The sequence below is a fragment of the Nerophis ophidion genome, linkage group LG07 (assembly GCF_033978795.1).
Source record: "Nerophis ophidion isolate RoL-2023_Sa linkage group LG07, RoL_Noph_v1.0, whole genome shotgun sequence".
Taxonomy (NCBI): Eukaryota; Metazoa; Chordata; class Actinopteri; order Syngnathiformes; family Syngnathidae; genus Nerophis; species Nerophis ophidion.
The window spans coordinates 10,588,628-10,613,521 of record NC_084617.1 but is presented as its reverse complement, the minus strand read 5'-3'; the positions used below and the strand labels follow the sequence as shown (position 1 = coordinate 10,613,521).

General features: G+C 42.5%; 1 protein-coding gene across 4 annotated transcripts in view; it reads right to left on the bottom strand.

Moving 5' to 3' along the window:
• The window catches only part of mrtfbb (myocardin related transcription factor Bb), a 257,515-nt gene that overhangs the window by 154,784 nt on the left and 77,837 nt on the right, over positions 1–24,894 (bottom strand). The window lies entirely within an intron of this gene.

Here is a 24,894-nt window from a genome sequence, read left to right as displayed (position 1 = left end):
AGAGAACAACTTCAACTCAAGTTATGGAAAAAAAAGTGCCAACATGGCACTGCCATATTTATTATTGAAGTCACCAATTGCATTTTTTTTCTTAACATGCCTCTAAACAGCAGTTTCGAATTTGGGAAATGCTCTCCCTGAGATAATCCTGATACCCACTACAACTATGGGAAGTACTATACTTTGACTTTCACATCAGTGGCCTAGTGGTTAGAGTGTCCGCCCTGAGATCGGTAGGTCGTGAGTTCAAATCCCAGCCGAGTCATACCAAAGACTATAAAAATGGGACCCATTACCTCCCTGCTTGGCACTCAGCATTAAGGGTTGGAATTGGGGGTTAAATCACCATAAATGATTCCCGGGCGCGGCACCGCTGCTGCTCACTGCTCCCCTCACCTCCCAGGGGGTTGATCAAGGGTGATGGGTCAAATGCAGAGAATAATTTTGCCACATCTCGTATGTGTGGGACAATCAAAACCTTCCGTAAAGGAAATAAAATGTACGACGGAATGACAGACAGAAATGCCCTTTTTTTTTATCAATCAATCAATCAATCAATGTTTATTTATATAGCCCCAAATCACAAATGTCTCAAAGGACTGCACAAATCATTACGACTACAACATCCTCGGAAGAACCCACAAAAGGGCAAGGAAAACTCACACCCAGTGGGCAGGGAGAATTAACATCCAATGGGACGCCAGTGACAATGCTGACTATGAGAAACCTTGGAGAGGACCTCAGATGTGGGCAACCCCCCCCCCTCTAGGGGACCGAAAGCAATGGATGTCGAGCGGGTCTAACATGATACTGTGAAAGTTCAATCCGTAGTGGCTCCAACACAGCCGCGAGAGTTCAGTTCAAGCGGATCCAAGACAGCAGCGAGAGTCCCGTCCACAGGAGACCATCTCAAGCGGAGGCGGATCAGCAGCGTAGAGATGTCCCCAACCGATACAGGCGAGCGGTCCATCCTGGGTCTCGACTCTGGACAGCCAGTACTTCATCCATGGTCATCGGACCGGACCCCCTCCACAAGGGAGGGGGGGACATAGGAGAAAGAAAAGAAGCGGCAGATCAACTGGTCTAAAAAGGAGGTCTATTTAAAGGCTAGAGTATACAGATGAGTTTTAAGGTGAGACTTAAATGCTTCTACTGAGGTATATAAATATGTAGATTTATTTATTAAAGGTACATTGAGCAAATTGGCTATTTCTGGCAATTTATTTAAGTGTGTATCAAACTGGTAGCCCTTCGCATTAATCAGTACCCAAGAAGTAGCTCTTGGTTTCAAAAAGGTTGGTGACCCCTGTACTAGAGTAATGATGTAAACAATAACATAGTCCTCCTTTAGTGCAAGACTGCCTGGCATACTGTATAACAGGAGATTATAAAGTGGGCTCAATCTGCCCTGCTCTAACGTATTTGTATGAATAACACAAATGTGCTGCAAGCTAGTGGTGAGTGCTTGAAGTGGCCCAGCAGTCAGCCAGAGCTTCTGAAATGCTGCGTTGAGACAGGTGTCGTGGAAATTTCTTAGTGACAAATAGCTTTAAAATGATTTATTAAAGTAAAAAACAAATAACAAGCTTTGCAAAGCGAGACCAAACCAGAACGACACATCCGCTTGTTCTAACCCCTTTAGAATTTGACATGACAATTATACATTCTCAGAAGTCCCACCCTCCAATGCTCATTTACATACAGTACACCAGTGGAATGAATACTCAAAGTCCTGTGAAGGGAAGAGGGTGTCGTTTGCCCGGAGGAGGGGGGGTCACTCAGGAAAGGGGAACAATTTAGCTCTGTTGGAGGTAAGGAAGAGGGAAAACACATGCCCACGCCAACTATAGTCCACATGTCACATCAAAGACACGGGAGAAAGAGCCCGATCAGATTAGAGGCCTCTTGCAGAGTGTCACATTCCTAAACCTAATAAACAACTTTTGGTACCCAGTTCAAAGAACATCATCTATTTAAACAAGTATAAGTAATTTCGCTATCACACAGGACACCTCTGTTCACTGTAAGCTGCAAAGTGTGCGCCATGCAGGGCAGACTAGCCACACCAAACTCCACCGTAGCTTTTGCCATACTGCGTGCCTTGTCCCTGACCACAAGGTGGGCTTTCGCCTTGGGGTGGTTTTAGTTGTACTTTTGTTTTTTCTCGGCGGAGTCTTTAAGCGACGACTGTGCGGTACTACTTTTTTTCGGTGTTTGCTTTTCATCCGTCTTCCGCTTGTATTAATGGTGAATCTCCTTATGATTCTTGAAGAGGTCGGAGATCAAATTGCTCGTATTAAAGGAAGACAGACATCTTGGTTCCTGCTAGCATAACCAATTTTTTTAGTCAATGCAAATTGCCAGTTTTTTATCCGTCAGACACACTTTAAAATAATCCCAAACCATAGACATGGTGTCAGTCAGTCACAAAAATTGCTTGTTAGCCACGGCTACAGCACCGGCAACAACACACCTTTGTTGTTGTTATGCTCCGCTGGCGGCGGTTTGATGAGGTCATCAAAAGCGTCGTCAACTCCTGTGTCGTGTGTGGGAGAGGGGAGAGGGGAGGGGCTGCTGACTGGGAGACGCAACTGCTCTGTACTTCTCCCTACGTCCGTGTTTTACCGGATATGTACACCGGCGTTTTAAAAAGTCCTTAATTTTCACTTTTTAAAACAGATACCAATAATTTCCGATGTTACATTTCAAAGCATTTATCGGCCGATATTATCAGACATCTCTAGAAATTAGTGTGATCTAATAACTCGGGCTGTCAAAAATAACCACAAAAAAAATAATTGCATTAATCACGTATATATGAAGATTAACCACACAATATATTTAGCTTTCACTGCTATGCTGATGACACCCAACTCTACATGCCCCTAAAGCTGACCAACACGCCGGACTGTAGTCAGTTGGAAGCGTGTCTTAATGAAATTAAACAATGGATGTCCGCTAATTTTTTTGCAACTTAACGCCAAAAAAACGGAAATGTTGATTATCGGTCCTGCTAGACACCGACCTCTATTTAATAATACAACTTTAACATTGGACAACCAAATAATAAAACAAGGTGACTCGGTAAAAAATCTGGGTATTATCTTCGACCCAACTCTCTCCTTTGAGTCACACATTAAAAGCGTTACTAAAACGGCCTTCTTTCATCTCCGTAATATCGCTAAAATTCGCTCCATTTTGTCCACTAAAGACGCCGAGATCATTATCCATGCGTTTGTTACGTCTCGTCTCGATTACTGTAACGTATTATTTTCGGGTCTCCCCATGTCTAGCATTAAAAGATTACAGTTGGTACAAAATGCGGCTGCTAGACTTTTGACAAGAACAAGAAAGTTTGATCACATTACGCCTGTACTGGCTCACCTGCACTGGCTTCCTGTGCACTTAAGATGTGACTTTAAGGTTTTACTACTTACGTATAAAATACTACACGGTCTAGCTCCATCCTATCTTGCCGATTGTATTGTACAATATGTCCCGGCAAGAAATCTGCGTTAAAAAGACTCCGGCTTAGTAGTGATTCCTAGAGCCCAAAAAAAGTCTGCGGGCTATAGAGCGTTTTCCGTTCGGGCTCCAGTACTCTGGAATGCCCTCCCGGTAACAGTCCGAGATGCTACCTCAGTAGAAGCATTTAAGTCTCACCTTAAAACTCATCTGTATACTCTAGCCTTTAAATAGACTCCCTTTTTAGACCAGTTGATCTGCCGCTTCTTTTCTTTTTTCTCCTATATCCCCCCCTCCCTTGTGGAGGGGTTCCGGTCCGATGACCATGGATGAAGTACTGGCTGTCCAGAGTCGAGACCCAGGATGGGCCGCTCGTTGGGACCCAGGATGGACCGCTCGCCTGTGTATCGGTTGGGGACATCGCTACGCTGCTGATCCGCCTCCGCTTGAGATGGTTTCCTGTGGACGGGACTCTCGCTGCTGTCTTGGATCCGCTTGAACTGAACTCTCGCGGCTGTGTTGGAGCCACTATGGATTGAACTTTCACAGTATCATGTTAGACCCGCTCGACATCCATTGCTTTCGGTCCCCTAGAGGGGGCGGGGGGGTTGCCCACATCTGAGGTCCTCTCCAAGGTTTCTCATAGTCAGCATTGTCACTGGCGTCCCACTGGATGTGAATTCTCCCTGCCCACTGGGTGTGAGTTTGCCTTGCCCTTTTGTGGGTTCTTCCGAGGATGTTGTAGTTGTAATGATTTGTGCAGTCCTTTGAGACATTTGTGATTTGGGGCTATATAAATAAACATTGATTGATTGATTGATTGATTGATTGACCTTATATCTATACTAACAATAAAATGGCATTTGTGACCAAGTATTGGGGTCTTTTATAAATTGATAGAAATTTTCGGGTTACAAAAAAAATCATGCAAACGAGTTTTACTACTTGTAGTACTTCTGGTTAATCATGATTCAAACAAATTCAAAATTATGATTAATCAGATCATATCGTGTGAGAGGATTACTAATAACATCTCGGTAATAATTAATTCATTTACCTTATCCAATTTGCCAATGACCAATAAAAATCATGCTGTGGGCCAAAATCGGTCCCTTGGGCCGCACTTTGGACACCATTGTTTTACAACCATTAGAAAAATGGTCAATGACTCAATGTTGATTCGTTGCCAAGTCCAGTTATTTTTATTGCTCAATTTATAGTGCAATAATGTTCATTGTCATTTCTATGTTATCAATTTTTACTTCACTAACTGCTTCTTTGCTATATTTTTTTGTATCATTTTCGTACATATCCTGTTTGCTGATGTTGTTATTGTCCCTCTGTCTTATCTACGCAATTCCCCCCTCTGTCTTCCTTTGTTTCTTCCTTCAAGCCAATTCTGCTTTGGTCCTGCTTCGCCTGACATTACTATAAATCCCTTTAATAAAGTCAAATACAAATAGGGCAACAAAAACGGGACAAGCGGTAGAAAATGTATGAATGGATGGATGGAGAAGTATCTCACACTTCTCTTTTGGAAAGTACATATGTCATCATCGGCGGTCACTGGAATGAATATGACGATCCTCCTGGTAGGGGTGTATCCCTTTATGGACGATGCCTGTGCGTGACTTTGTTTAACGCGGGGAGACTGGTGCACAGACAGTCACCACACGATCCTTGACAGAATCGGGTCAGGGTCCAGTGGCATGGAGTTCGAGACGACTGGGGACCCTTTTCCGCTGCAGCCTTCCTCCGCCGTTGAGGTCTTCACCATATCCCTGGCTAGGGGGCAGTCAGGTACTAGGGCCTTTGCCAAGGGCCACTTGGGGTAATAGTAGTAAAGGGGTTAACTTCCTAGTGCCCCGAGACCCCATAGATGAGCCTCCACTGCCAGATGCACTTTAATAATACAACTTTAACATTTGACAACCAAATAATAAAACAAGGTGACTCTGTAAAAAATCTGGGTATTAACTTCGACCCAACTCTCTCCTTTGAGTCACACATTAAAAGCGTTACTAAAACGGCCTTCTTTCATCTCCGTAATATCGCTAAAATTCGCTCCATTTTGTCCACTAAAGACGCCGAGATCATTATCCATGCGTTTGTTACGTCTCGTCTCGATTACTGTAACGTATTATTTTCGGGTCTCCCCATGTCTAGCATTAAAAGATTACAGTTGGTACAAAATGCGGCTGCTAGACTTTTGACAAGAACAAGAAAGTTGGATCACATTACGCCTGTACTGGCTCACCTGCACTGGCTTCCTGTGCACTTAAGATGTGACTTTAAGGTTTTACTACTTACGTATAAAATACTACACGGTCTAGCTCCATCCTATCTTGCCGATTGTATTGTACCATATGTCCTGGCAAGAAATCTGCGTTCAAAAGACTCCGGCTTATTAGTGATTCCCAAAGCCCAAAAAATGTCTGCGGGCTAGCGGTATAGCTCGGTTGGTAGAGTGGCCGTGCCAGCAACTTGAGGGTTGCAGGTTCGATTCCCGCTTCCGCCATCCTAGTCACTGCCGTTGTGTCCTTGGGCAAGACACTTTACCCACCTGCTCCCAGTGCCACCCACACTGGTTTAAATGTAACTTAGATATTGGGTTTCACTATGTAAAGCGCTTTGAGTCACTAGAGAAAAGTGCTATATAAATATAATTCACTAAATAGACCTCCTTTTTAGACCAGTTGATCTGCCGCTTCTTTTCTTTTCTCTCCTATGTCCCCCCCTCCCTTGTGGAGGGGGTCCAGTCCGATGACCATGGATGAAGTACTGGCTGTCCAGAGTCGAGACCCAGGATGGACCGCTCGTCGGGACCCAGGATGGACCGCTCGCCTGTGTATCGGTTGGGGACATCTCTACGCTGCTGATCCGCCTCCGCTTGAGATGGTTTCCTGTGGACGGGACTCCCGCTGCTGTCTTGGATCTGCTTGAACTGAACTCTCGCGGCTGTGTTGGATCCACTATGGATTGAACTTTCACAGTATCATGTTAGACCCGCTCGACATCCATTGCTTTCGGTCCCCTAGAGGGGGCGGGGGGGTTGCCCACATCTGAGGTCCTCTCCAAGGTTTCTCATAGTCAGCATTGTCACTGGCGTCCCACTGGGTGTGAATTCTCCCTGCCCACTGGGTGTGAGTTTTCCTTGCCCTTTTGTGGGTTCTTCCGAGGATGTCGTAGTCGTAATGATTTGTGCAGCCCTTTGAGACATTTGTGATTTGGGGCTATATAAATAAACATTGATTGATTAATTGATTGACCTTATATCTATACTAACAATAAAAGGGCATTTGTGACCAAGTATTGGGGCCTTTTATAAATTGATAGAAATTTTCGGGTTACAAAAAATCATGCAAACGAGTTTTACTACTTGATTCAAACAAATTATGATTAATCGGATTATATCGTGTGAGAGGATTACTAATATGGTATTGGGGTGTTACCATTTAGTGGTCAATTGTACGGAATATGTACTGTACTGTAGAATCTACTAATAAAAGTATCAATCAATCAATCATATAACATCTCGGTAATAATTAATTCATTTACCTTGTCCAATTTTTCCAATGACCAATAAAAATCATGCTGTGGGCCAAAATCGGTCCCTTGGGCCGCACTTCGGACACCATTGTTTTAGAACCATTAGAAAAATGGTCAATGACTCAATGTTGATTCGTTGCCAAGTCCAGTTATTTTTATTGCTCAATTTATAGTGCAATAATGTTCATTGTCATTTCCCATCCCATCCATTTTCTACCGCTTATTCCCTTTCGGGGTCGCGGGGGGCGCTGTCGCCTATCTCAGCTACAATCGGGCGGAAGGCGGGGTACACACTGGACAAGTCGCCACCTCATCGCAGGGCTAACACAGATAGACAGACAACATTCACACTCACATTCACACACTAGGGCCAATTTTTAGTGTTGCCAATCAACCTATCCCCAGGTGCATGTCTTTGGAAGTGGGAGGAAGCCGGAGTACCCGGAGGGAACCCACGCATTCACGGGGAGAACATGCAAACTCCACACAGAAAGATCCCGAGCCTGGATTTGAACCCAGGACTGCAGGACCTTCGTATTGTGAGGCAGACGCACTAACCCCTCTGCCACCGTGAAGCCCTCATTGTCATTTCCATGTTATCAATTTTTACTTCACTAACTGCTTCTTTGCTATATTTTTTTGTATCATTTTTGTACATATCATGTTTGCTGATGTTGTTAGTGTCCTTTTGTCTTATCCATGCAATTCCCCCCTCTGTTTTCCTTTGTTTCTTCCTTCTAGCCCATTCTGCTTTGGTCCTGCTCCGCCAAAAAACGGGACAAGCGGTAGAAAATGGATGAATGGATGGATGGAGAAGTATCTCACACTTCTCTTTTGGAAAGTACATATGTCATCATCGGCGGTCACTGCAACGAGTATGACGATCCTCCTGGTAGGGGTGTATCCCTTTATGGACGATGCCTGTGCGTGACTTTATTTAACGCGGGGAGACTGGTGCACAGACAGTCACCACACGATCCTTGACAGAATCGGGTCAGGGTCCAGTGGCATGGAGTTCGAGACAACTGGGGACCCTTTTCCGCTGCAGCCTTCCTCCGCCGTTGAGGTCTTCACCATAACCCTGGCTAGGGGGCAGTCAGGTACTAGGGCCTTTGCCAAGGGCCACTTGGGGTAATAGTAGTAAAGGGGTTAACTTCCTAGTGCCCCGAGACCCCATAGATGAGCCTCCACTGCCAGATGCACTTTAATAATACAACTTTAACATTTGACAACCAAATAATAAAACAAGGTGACTCTGTAAAAAATCTGGGTATTATCTTCGACCCAACTCTCTCCTTTGAGTCACACATTAAAAGCGTTACTAAAACGGCCTTCTTTCATCTCTGTAATATCGCTAAAATTCGCTCCATTTTGTCCACTAAAGACGCCGAGATCATTATCCATGCGTTTGTTACGTCTCGTCTCGATTACTGTAACGTATTATTTTCGGGTCTCCCCATGTCTAGCATTAAAAGATTACAGTTGGTACAAAATGCGGCTGCTAGACTTTTGACAAGAACAAGAAAGTTGGATCACATTACGCCTGTACTGGCTCACCTGCACTGGCTTCCTGTGCACTTAAGATGTGACTTTAAGGTTTTACTACTTACGTATAAAATACTACACGGTCTAGCTCCATCCTATCTTGCCGATTGTATTGTACCATATGTCCTGGCAAGAAATCTGCGTTCAAAAGACTCCGGCTTATTAGTGATTCCTAGAGCCCAAAAAAAGTCTGCGGGCTATAGAGCGTTTTCCGTTCGGGCTCCAGTACTCTGGAATGCCCTCCCGGTAACAGTTCGAGATGCTACCTCAGTAGAAGCATTTAAGTCTCACCTTAAAACTCATCTGTATACTCTAGCCTTTAAATAGACCTCCTTTTTAGACCAGTTGATCTGCCGCTTCTTTTCTTTTTCCTATGTCCCCCCCTCCCTTGTGGAGGGGGTCCGGTCCGATGACCATGGATGAAGTACTGGCTGTCCAGAGTCGAGACCCAGGATGGACCGCTCGCCTGTATCGGTTGGGGACATCTCTACGCTGCTGATCCGCTTGAGAGGGTTTCCTGTGGACGGGACTCTCGCTGCTGTCTTGGATCCGCTTGAACTGAACTCTCGTGACTGTGTTGGAGCCACTATGGATTGAACTTTCACAGTATCATGTTAGACCCGCTCGACATCCATTGCTTTCGGTCCCCTAGAGAGGGGGGGTTGCCCACATCTGAGGTCCTCTCCAAGGTTTCTCATAGTCAGCATTGTCACTGGCGTCCCACTGGATGTGAATTCTCCCTGCCCACTGGGTGTGAGTTTTCCTTGCCCTTTTGTGGGTTCTTCCGAGGATGTTGTAGTCGTAATGATTTGTGCAGTCCTTTGAGACATTTGTGATTTGGGGCTATATAAATAAACATTGATTGATTGATTTAACGTCATGCCCAGGATGTTCAGCAGATATGGACATCTCCAATCCAATCCAATCCAATCCACTTTATTTATATAGCACATTTAAACAACAATAACGTTTCCAAAGTGCTGCACAGCCATGTTAAAAACAATACTATGCTCCACCAATGACTGAATAAAACAAAAAATGAATAAAAATAAAACCAATAAAAACAATATAAAAACAAATATGATTAAAAACTATTTTAAAGGGTAAAATCAATTAAAACAGTAAAATAGAAATAAAAGTGTATAAAACACACAGAGGACAACAGAGGACAGAGGACCACACAACTCACGTAGTGTTAAAAGCCAAAGAATAAAAGTGGGTCTTAATACAAGAGTTAAAACACTCCACTGTGGAAGCGGTTTGAACATGGAGGGGCAGAGTGTTCCAGAGCTTAGGGCCGACCACAGAGAAGGCCCTGTCTCCCCTGGTCTTAAGTCTGGTCTTGGGCACCACGAGCTGGAGCTGGCTTTCGGACCTCAGAGCGCGCGCAGGGATGTAAATTTGGATGAGGTCCGAGATATATTGAGGTGCCAGTCCATGTAAAGATTTAAAAACAAACAGCAATGTTTTAAAATCAATTCTAAAATGAACAGGGAGCCAGTGCAAACTCTGAAGAATTGGGGTTATATGCTGGCGTTTCCTGGCCCCTGTTAAAAGTCCTGCTGCCGCGTTCTGGACTAACTGCAACCGGGAGAGAGCTTTTAGGCTAATGCCAGCATAAAGTGCATTGCAGTAGTCCAGGCCACTTGAAATAAAAGCATGCACGACTTGTTCAAAAAGGTTAAAAGATAAAAAACGGTTTAACCTTTACTAAAAGACGAAGGTGATAAAAACACGATTTTAAAACGCCATTGACTTGTTTGTCTAGTTTAAAATGGCTGTCTATAGTGACGCCAAGGCTGCTGACAATATGATTTGCCTTAGTAGCTTGGCAGCAAAAATAAAAACGTTTTCCATGTACACTAAAATGACAGAAAAACTAAATAGTGTACAATACAAACAAGTCGTAACAGATTATGCAAATGCCACTATAAAAGTGAGTAGCAACAGCCGTCCATCAAGTACCCCTAGAAAGCCTCTGAAGTGAGAATAAGTGACCATGAGGCAGCAGCCGACAGTGACATTTAGAAATGGAAGCGTCAGCATGGCTTGAGGGCTTCACGGTGGCAGAGGGGTTAGTGCGTCTGCCTCACAATACGAAGTTCCTGCAGTCCTGGGTTCAAATCCAGGCTCGAGATCTTTCTGTGTGGAGTTTGCATGTTCTCCCCGTGACTGCGTGGGTTCCCTCCGGGTACTCCGGCTTCCTCCCACTTCCAAAGACATGCACCTGGGGATAGGTTGATTGGCAACACTAAATTGGCCCTAGTGTGTGAATGTGAGTGTGAATGTTGTCTGTCTATCTGTGTTGGCCCTGCGATGAGGTGGCGACTTGTCCAGGGTGTACCCTGCCTTCCGCCCGATTGTAGCTGAGATAGGCGCCAGCGCCCCCCGCGACCCCGAAAGGGAATAAGCGGTAGAAAATGGATGGATGGATGGATGGGCGTCAGCATGGCAAACACATAACTCGACAACATAGTTGAACATTGCATTAAAAAGCTCCCACGTTTCAGCTAGATGTTTTTCCACAAGACTATCAACAAGCTGCAGATATGCCGTGGTGAAATCCCACAAACTGAAATCATAGTTTTTAAGACAAAGTCACACCAAATTCTGACAAAAAACAAATGTTATAGTTTATCTAGGGCTTCACGGTGGCAGAGGGGTTAGTGCGTCTGCCTCACAATACGAAGTTCCTGCAGTCCTGGGTTCAAATCCAGGCTCGGGATCTTTCTGTGTGGAGTTTGCATGTTCTCCCCGTGAATGCGTGGGTTCCCTCCGGGTACTCCGGCTTCCTCCCACTTCCAAAGACGTGCACCTGGGGATAGGTTGATTGGCAACACTAAATTGGCCCTAGTGTGTGAATGTGAGTGTGAATGTTGTCTGTCTATCTGTGTTGGCCCTGCGATGAGGTGGCGACTTGTCCAGAGTGTACCCCGCCTTCCGCCCGATTGTAGCTGAGATAGGCGCCAGCGCCCCCCGCGACCCCGAAAGGGAATAAGCGGTAGAAAATGGATGGATGGATGGATAGTTTATCTAGGGCTGGGCGATATAGTGATATACTCTATATATGGGTTTGTCTCTGTGCGATATAGAAAATGACTATATCGTGATATTCGAGTACACGTTCTCACGCAGTTTCTTTTAGCTGCGGGCATTACACTGCATGTGTTTCCCACTCTTGTCTCTCCTCACAGAGACATAAAGACGTAACGTGTGCAACGTCACCCTCTCCAGCGGAGCAGAGAGGTAACGACATGGTAAGGTTAGCTGTGATGCTAACGGTGAGGTGCGGGTGGTAATACAAAAAAGAGAAGGTGCGAATCTGGTAATAAATGGAGGAAGAATTAATTACCAAGAAAAACAAAATTACCAAAAAATCCATCGTCCGGCTGTGGTTTGGCTTCAAGCGGGAATATGTTCGACATTTATGCGGCAAAAGCATTGCTACAAAAAGTAGCAACACTGCTAATGTAGCATCATTTGAAAAGTCACCCGCTAGAGAATGAGGAGTGCTTGAAACTCCGCATGTCAACATCTCCAGCCGGTGCCACACCAACAAAATGCCGAAGCAACTATTCCCAGATCAACACCGCATGAAAAAAAAAAGTCAACAACAGAAGGAGATAACGTCCGCAGGAACCTACCACATAGCGAAGGACATACACTATTTAATTTCCTATTATGCAGCTCATTTTTACTTGACACTTATTGAAATATCTTGTGTGACATCATGCACAAAAGTGCACTTTATTTGTTTTAAACTATTGTAGTGGCGTTCTGTACAAAAAGTACACTTTAATTTAGTGTTGTTTTGATTTGTCATCTTAGTGACATCATGCACAAAAGTGCACTAAAAGCTTGTTTTAAAAGGTCTCTGACAATCTTGCACTTTCTCTTTTGGAAATGACATGAATGTTTGTGCCACTGCTTAATAACTGTTTAATAAATACACTTTTGGTAAATTGACTTGCATAAAAGTTTAAAATGAGCATATATTAATGCAGTATGAAGAAGAATGTTTTAATATAGACACATAGAATCATCATACTGCTGTGATTATATGCACCAAGTGTTCATTCAAGGCTAAAGCAAAATATGGAGATATATATCGTGTATAGTGACATGGCCTAAAAATATCGAGATATTAAAAAAAGGCCATATTGCCCAGCCCTAGTGTGTCCAAACTTTTGGCTTGTACTGAATATCGTGATACAGTTTTCAGCCCTTTTGCCCAACCCTACAGTTCACACAAAAGTTAGGCAGTTTAATTTTGCATTTCGCTTGATGACTGCATCAAAATTTAACCAAACTGTGCGCTTTAAAGCGAGATACGCACAAAACCATCATTGAGGCAACCCCAGCTGCAATCGGGCAGAAGGCGCGGTACCTATTATATTGTTTTGGTATCTTACTTTAGTGCATCTTTTTTTTCCAAGATGGCGCTGCTGTAGTGGCTGCTGTAGTGGCTGCTGTAGGCAGGAGCTCTGTGCTCTTGTGTCATCCTTTTGTGTTTCTCTCTTGTTTTCATGTGTTATTATATTTTCTTGCCTTTTGGTCCGGGACCCTTTGGGACTGTGTGACAAGGGCTGGCACTTTCGTGACCTCTGTGGTGCTTTTTTTGTGGACTTCTGGATCTGCCTCCCGGGAGCCTTTTGGCCATGGAGACCAGCTGCAGGGTCTTTGCCAAACCGGAGTCTGTTTGGAGGGACCGGAGGAGATGCGGATGAGGGGACAGGACTGCGCAGCTAACAATGAGCGCTGGGACGGAGAGGCTTCGCGGTGTCTTGGCTGGGTGAGCAGGTGTTGGACACCTCAATCACCTTGGACGTATCCTCGCTCATCCATGCGGACTGGACACTGGCCGAGAGTGGAGTCGGCTGTCTTGGTTGCTTTGTTGGGTCTGCTTCGGTCTCTGGCCATGCTCCCTCCACCCCAGCGGACGATGGTGTGGAACACCGCAGAGGCCACCACAGTGGATATGTTGCTTTTACTTTTTATTCATAGCTGTATGTAGAAGTGTCTGGTTGTATCTGCTGCTTTAATGTCTTTAATGTCTGTCCTTTGTGTTCTTTGATGTTTGATGTTTCCCTCTTACACACATGTAAGAGGGATGTGTACCATGGCTATGAGTTGTTGTTTTTTTCCCTTGGCCTCAGTCTGCAATCCCTCTTCAGGGGCCAGGCTAAAACTGATTTTTTTATTTTATTTTAAACTTTTATTTTTTTCTCCCATTCCCCCCCGTTTACCTGTATCTCATCTTTTTTGTAAGGGGCGCTGGAAGCCGGCAGACCCGTCAGCGATCCTGTTCTGTCTCCCTGTAATGTTTGTCTAATCTTGAATGGGATTGTGCTAAAAATTTCAATTTTCCTGAAGGAACTCTCCTGACGGAATAAATAAAGTACTATCTAATCTAATCTAATCTAATCTGCCTCACAATAAGAAGGGGCTCGGGATCTTTCTGTGTGGAGTTTGCATGTTCTCCCTGTGACTGCGTGGGTTCCTTCCGGGTACTCCGGCTTCCTCCCACCTCCAAGGACATGCACCTGAGGATAGGTTGATTGGCAACACTACATTGTCAATACGTGGACTATGGAGTTGGTTTTTTGGAAGGCAAAGGAAAGTTGGCGCGGGCAAGACGTGAATGTAAGTACAATTTTAACACTAACAAACAACAAAAAAAGGAGCAAACAAAGGCGTGCACAATGGCGGATAACAAACTTGACTAACGAAAACAAAAGACTAGCAAAAAGGTAGAACTACGGACAAAAAACAAAATACACTAACTGTGGCATTAATGAACAAAACTTACGTGGCATGACAAGAAGCAAAACTATGGATCGGCATGAGTGAAAGAGGTAGCATGGCATGAATTGAGTAGAGGTAGCATGGCATGACGTGGGTAAAGGTAAAGTCGCCAGGCAGACTACCTGGCAACTACAGGTTTAAATAATGCTGTGGTGATTAGTGGCGGGTGTGCAATTGCAAAAGGTGAGACAGGTGCGTGACATAAGGACAGGTGAAAACTAATGGGTAGTCATGGAAAAAAAACAAACAAGGAAGTGCAAAAACAGGAATTGAGTGTCCAAAAAACAAACAGCACATGGCCACACAAAAACATGATCAACAGACATGACATAAATGGTCCTTAGAGTGTGAATGTTGTCTTGTCTATCTGTGTTGGCCCTGCGATGAGGTGGCGACTTGTCCGGAGTGTACGCCGCCTTCCGCCCAAAACGGAGCTGAGATAGGCTCCAGAAAATGGATGGATGGATGGATGGATGGTATCTTACTATGACTTCAAGAATGCTACTTAATACAACCGTATTCTCTAAATTACACCTTTGAAGTTCTCCTTCCTGTCAACCTGTTCTCGGCTCTCATGTTAAAAGCGTCCTCTTTTTAAAAAAAGAAGAGATAAATATAGAGCCCAAATGAGCAGAATTAGAGTGGCTTTGAAGACCAGCAGACGGAGATGCAACTTAAGTGTACGTGCACACAAAGACGCTATGAAAGTTCTGCTTGTCTCACGATGAATGCATCAAAGTCTCGGCGAGTAGATCACATCAGTGCATGAGTGACACTGGAGGTTAAACGTTCATGTTCCTCACCTGACGGCGTCCTTTCCAGCTTTAACTGCACTTTCTTGAAATGTCTCATTATTAACAACATAGATGACCTCATCTTTTATTCAAAGATGAGCGATAAAGTCAATCTGCTACAATCTTTTTTTTTTTTTTTTTACATCAAAACAGAAAGTCCATCCATTTTCTACCACTTATTCCCTTCGGGGTCGCGGGGGCGCTGGTGTCTATCTCAGCTACAATTGGGCGGAAGGCGGTACACCCTGGACAAGTCGCCACCTCATCGCAGGGCCAACACAGATAGACAGACAACATTCACACTCACATTCACACACTAGGGCCAATTTAGTGTCGCCAATCAACCTATCCCCAGGTGCATGTCTTTGGAGGTGGGAGGAAGCAGGAGTACCAGGAGGGCCAAACTATGAAAAAACTGCGACTTATACCGTATTTCAGACTCAAATTTTTACTGCATGCCTTTGGTAAGTGCCGGAGTGAGAAGAGGTTTTAAAATAATTAGCGCATGCTTACTTTTACCGCATGCCTTTGGTAAGCGCAGGAGTGAGAAGAGGTTTTAAAATAATTAGCGCATGCTTACTTTTACCGCATGCCTTTGGTAAGCGCAGGAGTGAGAAGAGGTTTTAAATTCATTAGCGCCCCGGCGGCAGTTCAAGGAAATACGGTATATTTAAAGTTAAGTATATACTCTTATGATTAACTTGTGTGATGACTGTATTAGGCTGATAGTATATATTGGCACCATAAATTGATTAACGTAAACAAGTTGAAAAACTTATTTGGGTGTTACCATTTAGTGGTCAATTGTACGGAATATGTACTGAACTGTGCAATCTACTAATAAAAGTCTCAATCCATCAATCAAACCTTAAATCGCCAGATCCCTATACAACACATGCATTTTATTTTGGATTTTCCCCATTTCTCGAAGTAAGCTTCCACATTATACTTTAACTCGTCAGGTCTCCAGTGATTCGTTAGGGGAATCTGAAGCCTTCCTCGCCCACGGCAATCAAGGGCAACTTTACACCGAAGACGCCACGCATTGTGTCGGATTTCAGCTAATTTGATGAGAAAAGTCTAGAAAAGCTGTCTTGCCTCCAACGTCCTAGCGCTGCAACCCTCATTACCAAGTACTAAAAACATCCCCGTGGAGATAATAGGGGCACAAACACAACCTAGGCGGACTGCTCATCAAGCAAACTAAATACATTTCAGAGTCGTAAATTGGGTTTCTTTTTTGGCGGAGAAGGGCGAATGAAGCGTACCCGGCACTGACTCACGGGGTGTCAAAAACACCCTCAATAACCGTACAAGCGGGCTGGTTAAAGGCTATGACGCCTGCTATTTTGGAACCGGACCGTGTCGCCGTCTGCGGCGGACCTCCTTAGCGATGCTTGCACTTGAAAGCAACCCCGAAAATTTCCTCCCTCAGGGACTGGCGAGGCTAACTATTTTTAGGCGTCGTACGAGATGAAACAAGCCAAAACTCCCCTGGTAGCCAATTGTAAATAAGAAGTAGCCTCCCACCGCTAAGATGAATCAACATCAAACCTCAACCAAAGAAGTGAGATTTCTCAAGCGGCGGATGGAAAAGCATCCTTTCACTGATCAGAAGTTTGGATAAAAAGTGTTTTCTAAAAATAAGTTGCTGACTATCAGTGGGGTTTTTTTGTCCTTCACTTTACAGATGCCTTGGTGTCAAAACACGTTTCTTCTACAAGATCACACAGGAACAGCTAAGGGATGTGACATGTTGTCAATCAATCAATCAATCAATGTTTATTTATATAGCCCCAAATCACAAATGTCTCAAAGGACTGCACAAATCATTACGACTACAACATCCTCGGAAGAACCCACAAAAGGGCAAGGAAAACTCACACCTAGTGGGCAGGGAGAATTCACATCCAGTGGGACGCCAGTGACAATGCTGACTATGAGAAACCTTGGAGAGGACCTCAGATGTGGGCAACCCCCCCGCCCCCTCTAGGGGACCGAAAGCAATGGATGTCGAGCGGGTCTAACATGATACTGTGAAAGTTCAATCCATAGTGGCTCCAACACAGCCGCGAGAGTTCAGTTCAAAGCGGATCCAAGACAGCAGCGAGAGTCCCGTCCACAGGAAACCATCTCAAGCGGAGGCGGATCGGCAGCGTAGAGATGTCCCCAACCGATACACAGGCGAGCGGTCCATCCTGGGTCCCGACGAGCGGTCCATCCTGGGTCTCGACTCTGGACAGCCAGTACTTCATCCATGGTCATCGGACCAGACCCCCTCCACAAGGGAGGGGGGGGACATAGGAGAAAAAAGAAAAGAAGCGGCAGATCAACTGGTCTAAAAAGGAGGTCTATTTAAAGGCTAGAGTATACAGATGAGTTTTAAGGTGAGACTTAAATGCTTCTAGTGAGGTAGCATCTTGAACTGTTACCGGGAGGACATTCCAGAGTACTGGAGCCCGAACGGAAAACGCTCTATAGCCCGCAGACTTTTTTTGGGCTCTAGGAATCACTTTTGAACGCAGATTTCTTGCCGGGACATATGGTACAATACAATCGGCAAGATAGGATGGAGCTAGACCGTGTAGTATTTTATACGTAAGTAGTAAAACCTTAAAGTCACATCTTAAGTGCACAGGAAGCCAGTGCAGGTGAGCCAGTACAGGCGTAATGTGATCAAACTTTCTTGTTCTTGTCAAAAGTCTAGCAGCCGCATTTTGTACCAACTGTAATCTTTTAATGCTAGACATGGGGAGACCCGAAAATAATACGTTACAGTAGTCGAGACGAGACGTAACAAACGCATGGATAATGATCTCAGCGTCTTTAGTGGACAAAATGGAGCGAATTTTAGCGATATTACGGAGATGAAAGAAGGCCGTTTTAGTAACGCTTTTAATGTGTGACTCAAAGGAGAGAGTTGGGTCGAAGATAATACCCAGATTTTTTACAGAGTCACCTTGTTTTATTATTTGGTTGTCAAATGTTAAAGTTGTCTGTTCCATGATAGCAACTGAGTACTTACTGAATGGCAACACTTTATTTGAAAAGGCACTTTGTATCAATTTTAGGGGTGTAACGGTACGTGTATTTGTATTGAACCAGTTCGGTTCGGTTGTGTACCGAACGAGTTTCCACACGGACATATTAGGTAGCGCACCGCATGTTGTGTAAAAAATGCACAGCGAGGCACAACACACGACATGCTGGCAGCGATCGGGCTAAGACAACATGTAAAAGCCAGAGCTGGAAGACCCTCCTGCCTCGTTAACATCTCCCGTTTGGGAACACTTTGGCTGCGCGGTGCGATACAACAATGGAGGACGGAGGTTTGTCAACATTGTTGGGCAGTAGTAGGGTATGCTTCTGCCAACACGTCAAACATGCTAACTCCTTTGAAGCGTCACCACCGCATTCAAGCAGTCAGGCAGGGCTGAAGCAATAAATGTTTTTATAGCAGCTGATTTAAGACCATCCATCCATCCATTTCCTACCGCTTGTCCCTTCCAGGGTCTCTGGGGGTTGCTGAATTGCATTAAAAACTAGATTTTGACCGACTTCTATGGTGGAAGAACAATAAACCCATTTATCAGTTTACTGCCAAGGTAGCCAGGCTGGGGGGTTAAAGAAAAGTTAATCCGAGGCTGAGTTGACTTGAAACTGTTTGATGTTGCATTTTTTATATATAGAAGAAAAGTTTTGTCATTTTATTTCATCTGAGCAATAACTTGAGGCAATTTAAAGACCTACTGAAATGAGATTTTCTTATTCAAACGGGGATAGCAGGTCCATTCTGTGTGTCATACTTGATCATTTTACGATATTGCCATATTTTTGCTGAACGGATTTAGTAGAGAACATCGACGATAAAGTTCGCAACTTTTGGTCGCTAATAAAAAAGCCTTACTTGTACCGGAAGTAGCAGACAATGTGCGCGTGACGTCATGGGTTGTGGAGCTCCTCACATCTGAACATTGTTTACAATCATAGCCAGCAGTAGCTAGAGCGATTCGGACCGAGAAAGCGACAATTTCCCCATTAATTTGAGCGAGGATGAAAGATTCGTGGATGAGGATATTGATAGTGAAGGACTAGAAAGAGAAAAAAAAGGCGATTGCAGTGAGAGCGATTCAGATGTTATTAGACACATTTACTAGGATAATTATGGAAAATCCCTTATCTGCCTATTGTGCTGCTAGTGAGATTATATAGTACCTGAAAGTCGGAGGGGTGTGGCCACGGATGTAGTGACCGCCAGTGTCTCCGTGGGAGGAGGTAATAGTCGCCGCAGCAGCTGCAGGAGGACGCTGGCTCTGCTCATAACTACGGTAAGAGCCAACTTATTACCACAATTTTCTCCCCGAAAACTGCACGTTGACATGTGGTTGATATATAAACTATCAGACTGTGTGGTCGGTAGTAGTGGGTTTCAGTAGGCCTTTAATGTTGATTACCGTGGACCCAGACTTGTGGAAAAACCTATTAAACTTATATCAGACCGTGACACCTGTCCGTCAGTAATAACAGTCCCCGATAACCGGGACCAATTCAAACCGTTAGTTTTTTTTATTATTTTATTTGCTGAACACTACATATATTTCTAAATGACACTCTGGGAGCTGTCACTTTTAAAGAGTATGCAACATTTTTTTTAAAGAAATCTTTTCTTGCGGCCCAGCCTCACCCAGACTCTGCATCCAGTGGCCCCCGGGTAAATTGAGTTTGAGACCCCTGCTTTAGGGGACCTGTTTTTTTGTCCCCATACCGTCAGAGTACCCCTAAAGCTGTGGTTCTCAAATGGGGGTACGCGTACCCCTGGGGGTACTTGAAGGAATGCCAAGGGATACGTGTTTTTTTTTTTTTTTTTAATATTCTAAAAATAACAACAATTACTTCAACAAAATAGGAATGTAAGTTCATAAACTGTGAAAATAAATGCAACAATGCAATATTCAGTGTTGACAGCGTCATGTCCGTTGATCATGTTTTTGTTTGGCCATGTGCTGTTCCTTTTTTGGAACTTTTAGTTCCTGGTTGTGCACTCTTGCTTGTTTTGCTTCCATGACTACTCATTAGTTTCACCTGTTTCACGTTTTGCACTCGCGCACCTGCCACTAATCAGGTCGGTATTATTTAAGCTTGCAGTTGCCAGGCAGTCGGCCTGGCGACATTACCTCCTTGACACCCATGCTATCTGATATCCTTACTACTCATGCCATTGTCATGCTGCCATAGTTTTCTTGCTGCTCGTTTCCTGCCACGTGAGTTTTGTGTATTCTTGTCACAGTAAGTGTTTATTTGTTTTATTGCTCGGTTGGTAGAGTGGCCGTGCCAGCAACTTGGGGGTTGCAGGTTCGATTCCCACTTCTGCCATCCTAGTCACTGCCGTTGTGTCCTTGGGCAAGACACTTTACCCACCTGCTCCAAGTGCCACCCACATTGGTTTAAATGTAACTTAGATATTGGGTTTCACCATGTAAAGCGCTTTGATTCACTAGAGAAAAGCGCTATATAAATATAATTCACTTTACTTCACTTTCATGCTCATAGTTTTTTGCCCAAGTGCTAGTTTTTGTTTCATTAGTCAAGTTTGTTCTCCGCCTTTGTGCGCGCCTTTAGTTTTGTACCTTTTGATAGAGTTCAAATAAAATCATGTATTTACCTCCAAGCCATGTCCGATCCTAACTTTACTTGCATCTCGGGAAAACAAACACCCCAAAATCCACGTTTTGACAGACAGCTGGATTTTTTTTTGTAGACATGTTCCATAAATATTGATGTTAAAGATTTCTTTTTTTGTGAAGAAATGTTTAGAATTAAGTTGATGAATCCAGATGGATCTCTATTACAATCCCCAAAGAGGGCACTTTAAGTTGATGATTGCTTCAATGTGTAGAAATATTTATTTATAATTGAATCACTTGTTTATTTTTTAACAAGTTTTTAGTTATTTTTGTATCTTTTTTTCCCAATAGTTCAAGAAAGACCACTACAAATGAGCAATATTTTGCACTGTTATACAATTTAATAAATCAGAAATTGATGACAGAGTGCTGTATTTTACTTCTTTATCTCTTTTTTTAACCAAAAATGCTTTGCTCTGATTAAGGAAGAGGTGTCCAAAGTGTGGCCCGGGGGCCATTTGTGGCCCGCAGGTAATTTTTTAACGGCCCCACGGCACATTTTAAAAATACGATTGAAAAAATGTTTAAACGTTAAAAGTGATATAAAAGAGCAAACGGGTTAAATGTAACAAGAAAATGTTGCAATGTTTACTCTAATAACACAAAGCTGCCATGCAGGCTGTTTCTTTCTTTAAAAAAATAATAATGAATCAAAATCAATGTCATTAGGAATTACTGACCTATTCAAGGCTCCAATTACGTCACGTTAAATTTTCCACTATGACATATTTTTGGGGGAAAATGTTGCATATTTTGTGTTCCCCATATAAATAACTGAGCTTTTTTTTTAAAGAAGGGCCTAAAATGAACAAACAAAAACCATAAACAACAATAAAACTTATAATTGACGGATACATCTTAAGTTGATCTCGAGATTATTGTGTTAAAAGTAAACGGTAAAAAAATGTATGATTTATTTTCTAACACTTTAATGAGTAGGACCCTTTTGGAACCCCAATAATTTTAGTGTGATTTGTTTTTAAGTGTCACTGCTCAAAAAATAATAATGAATTAAAATCAATGGTGTAATTAGTTATTGACTTTTTTAAGGCTCCAATTATTATATAATCTCAAATTTTCCACTTAAAAAAAATATTGAGTGATAATATTGCATATTTAGTATTTTTTTCCATCAAAAAACAGGGATTTCTTTGACAAAGAGCATAAAACTTAAATCTTTAAAATCATTATATTGACAGATGGACCTCATGTTGATCTGGAGATTTAAAACTTGAATAATAATAAAACAAAATAATACTGAATAATGACACCCATCCATCCATCCATTTCCTGCCGCTTATTCCCTTTTGGGGTCGCGGGGGGCGCTGGCGCCTATCTCAGCTACAATCGGCCGGAAGGCAGGGTACACCCTGGACAAGTCGCCAGCTTATCGCAGGGTGAATAATGACACATTTTTAATATTTTTTTTGACCAAAACTTTTTGGGGTCCCCGGGATCAAACCTGAGTGGAGGCCTAAATGTATATTGGTTATACATATATTGTATTTTGTTTTTAAAATAAAACAATGCCAAAATGGCCCCCGCTCGCTTTGATTTTTCAGTCTGCGGCTCTAAGTGGAAAAAGTTTGGACACCCCTGGATTAAGGGGTACTTGAATTAAAAAAAATTTCACATGGGGTACATCACTGAAAAAAGGTTGAGAACCACTGTTTTAGTGGACCTGTTTTTTGGTCCCCATACCATCAGAGGTCCCCTAAAGGTGACAGTGTAAACCAGGGGTCACCAACATGGTGCCCGCGGGCACCAGGTAGCCCGTAAGGACCAGATGAGTCGCCCGCTGGCCTGTTCTAAAAATAGCTCAAATAGCAGCACTTACCAGTGAGCTGCCTCTATTTTTTAAATTGTATTTATTTACTACAAGCTCGACATGTTTAATTAGAAGAGAGACAAAACTCAAATTGAATTTGAAAATCCAAGAAAATATTTTAAAGATTTGGTCCTCACTTGTTTGAATAAATTCATTATTTTTTTTTTTACTTTGCTTCTTATAACTTTCAGAAAGACAATTTTAGAGAAAAAATACAACCTTAAAAATGATTTTAGGATTTTTAAACACATATACCTTTTTACCTTTTAAATTCCTTCCTCTTCTTTCCTGACAATTTAAATCAGTGTTCAAGTAAATGTATTTATTTTTTATTTTAACGAATGATAAATACATTTTTAATTTAATTCTTCATTTGTTTTTTCTACGAATAATATTTGAGAAATATTTCTTCAAACTTATGATTAAAATTCCCCAAAAATATTCTGGCAAGTCTAGAAAATCCGTAAAATAAAATCTAAATCTTATTTCAAAGTCTTGAATTTCTTTACAAATTTTTGTTCTGGAAAATCTAGAAGAAATAATGATTAGTCTTTGTTAGAAATATAGCTTAGTCCAATGTGTTATATATTCTAACAAAGTGCAGATTGGATTTTAACCTATTCAAAACATGTCATCAAAATTCTAAAATTAATCTTAATCAGGAAAAATTACTAATGATGTTCCATAAATTATTTTAATTTTTTCAAAAAGATTCAAATTAACTAGTTTTTCTCTTAATTTTTTTCAGTTGAATTTTGAATTTTAAAGAGTCGAAATTGAAGATAAACTATGTTTCAAAATTTAATTTTCCTTTTTTTCGTGTTTTCTTCCCTTTTAAACCGTTCAGTTAAGTGTTTTTTTCATCATTTATTCTTTACAAAAAATCTTCCGTAAAAGGAAAAAAAAAAGTATGACGGAATTACAGACAGGAATATCCATTTTTTTAATATATAGATTTATATTAGGGGTGGGCAAATTAATGCGTTAATTACGAGTTAACTCATCAATCTATTAACGCCGACAATTATTTTATCGCACATTTGTGTATGTTGTTTACATGCTTTTATTTTGTTAACGCCTTTTCTTAACAAGATGGCGTCGCCCGGATGGGCTTCAGCCTCGAGGAGCTCTTGGTAAAGATGGAACATTTGGCAAAAATACCGGACAATTCTGCAAATTTCATGGCTGGCTTACAGCGTGGTCACTCCGGGATCACTTACGACCGCCAGACAATTCTGGATGTGGATAGATCGGGCCGTTTTGGGCTGAATGACGCGTGCTTGCTAGACCGGCTAGCTAGCATGGGTGTACTTTGCCGGCTACATCCAGCGGCCTGTGAAGCAGCGGAGTATATGTGTTGTCTGTCTATTTATCAATAATGCAGACCAGGAGTGTTGGCTGAGTTCTTAACGTTTACTTTCAGAGCGTGCATATCACAACATACAAGGTGCCGTCATGGCGACACAACCTACACCGGGCTACCGCGCATGCTCGTCACTCCTGTTGCATGCTGGGTAGGGTAGTTCTTTTTTTCCCAGGCTCATGACATCACAATATAGTACCATGTATATGATGCGTTGAGTTTATCAAAGCACCAAGCAAAATTCCCATCATATCAATTCCTAGATATGGTCATAATTATTTTAAGTGCACTACGCAGAATAAACACAACGTTATTAATATTGCTACTACGGATAATTTGATCAAAAATTCCCTAAAACAGCCCACTACCTATAATATAGGTTTTTTAAACATAAGATCCCTGATAAAAAAATGTTTCTGCTGTTACCTCAGAAATTGCCTGTTCAGATGTTATGATTGTGGCTCAGAGATTTGTATGTATATTATATTTATTTTCCATAACAAACAGGATAACTTAAATACCCTGGCAGTGGCAATAAGCTTAAATGTTTGTATTTACATTTTTTGAGTTGATTTTCATAAAATATGCTATTTAACTGCTACTGTTTAACAAGGACTGATTTAAATTGTGTTTGCACAACAAATGTTTTGGCGCTTTTGTTCATGTGGGAGAATATTCCAATAAAGGTGCACTACACACTGCTTTTGAATTCATTATTGAGCTTTGCGTATACAATGCAGTTAATCGCGATCAATCTGAGAAATAGTGCGATTAACTTCGATTAAAAATTGTAATCGTTGCCCAGCCCTAATTTATATATTAAAAGGTAAATTGAGCAAATTGGCTATTTCTGGCAATTTA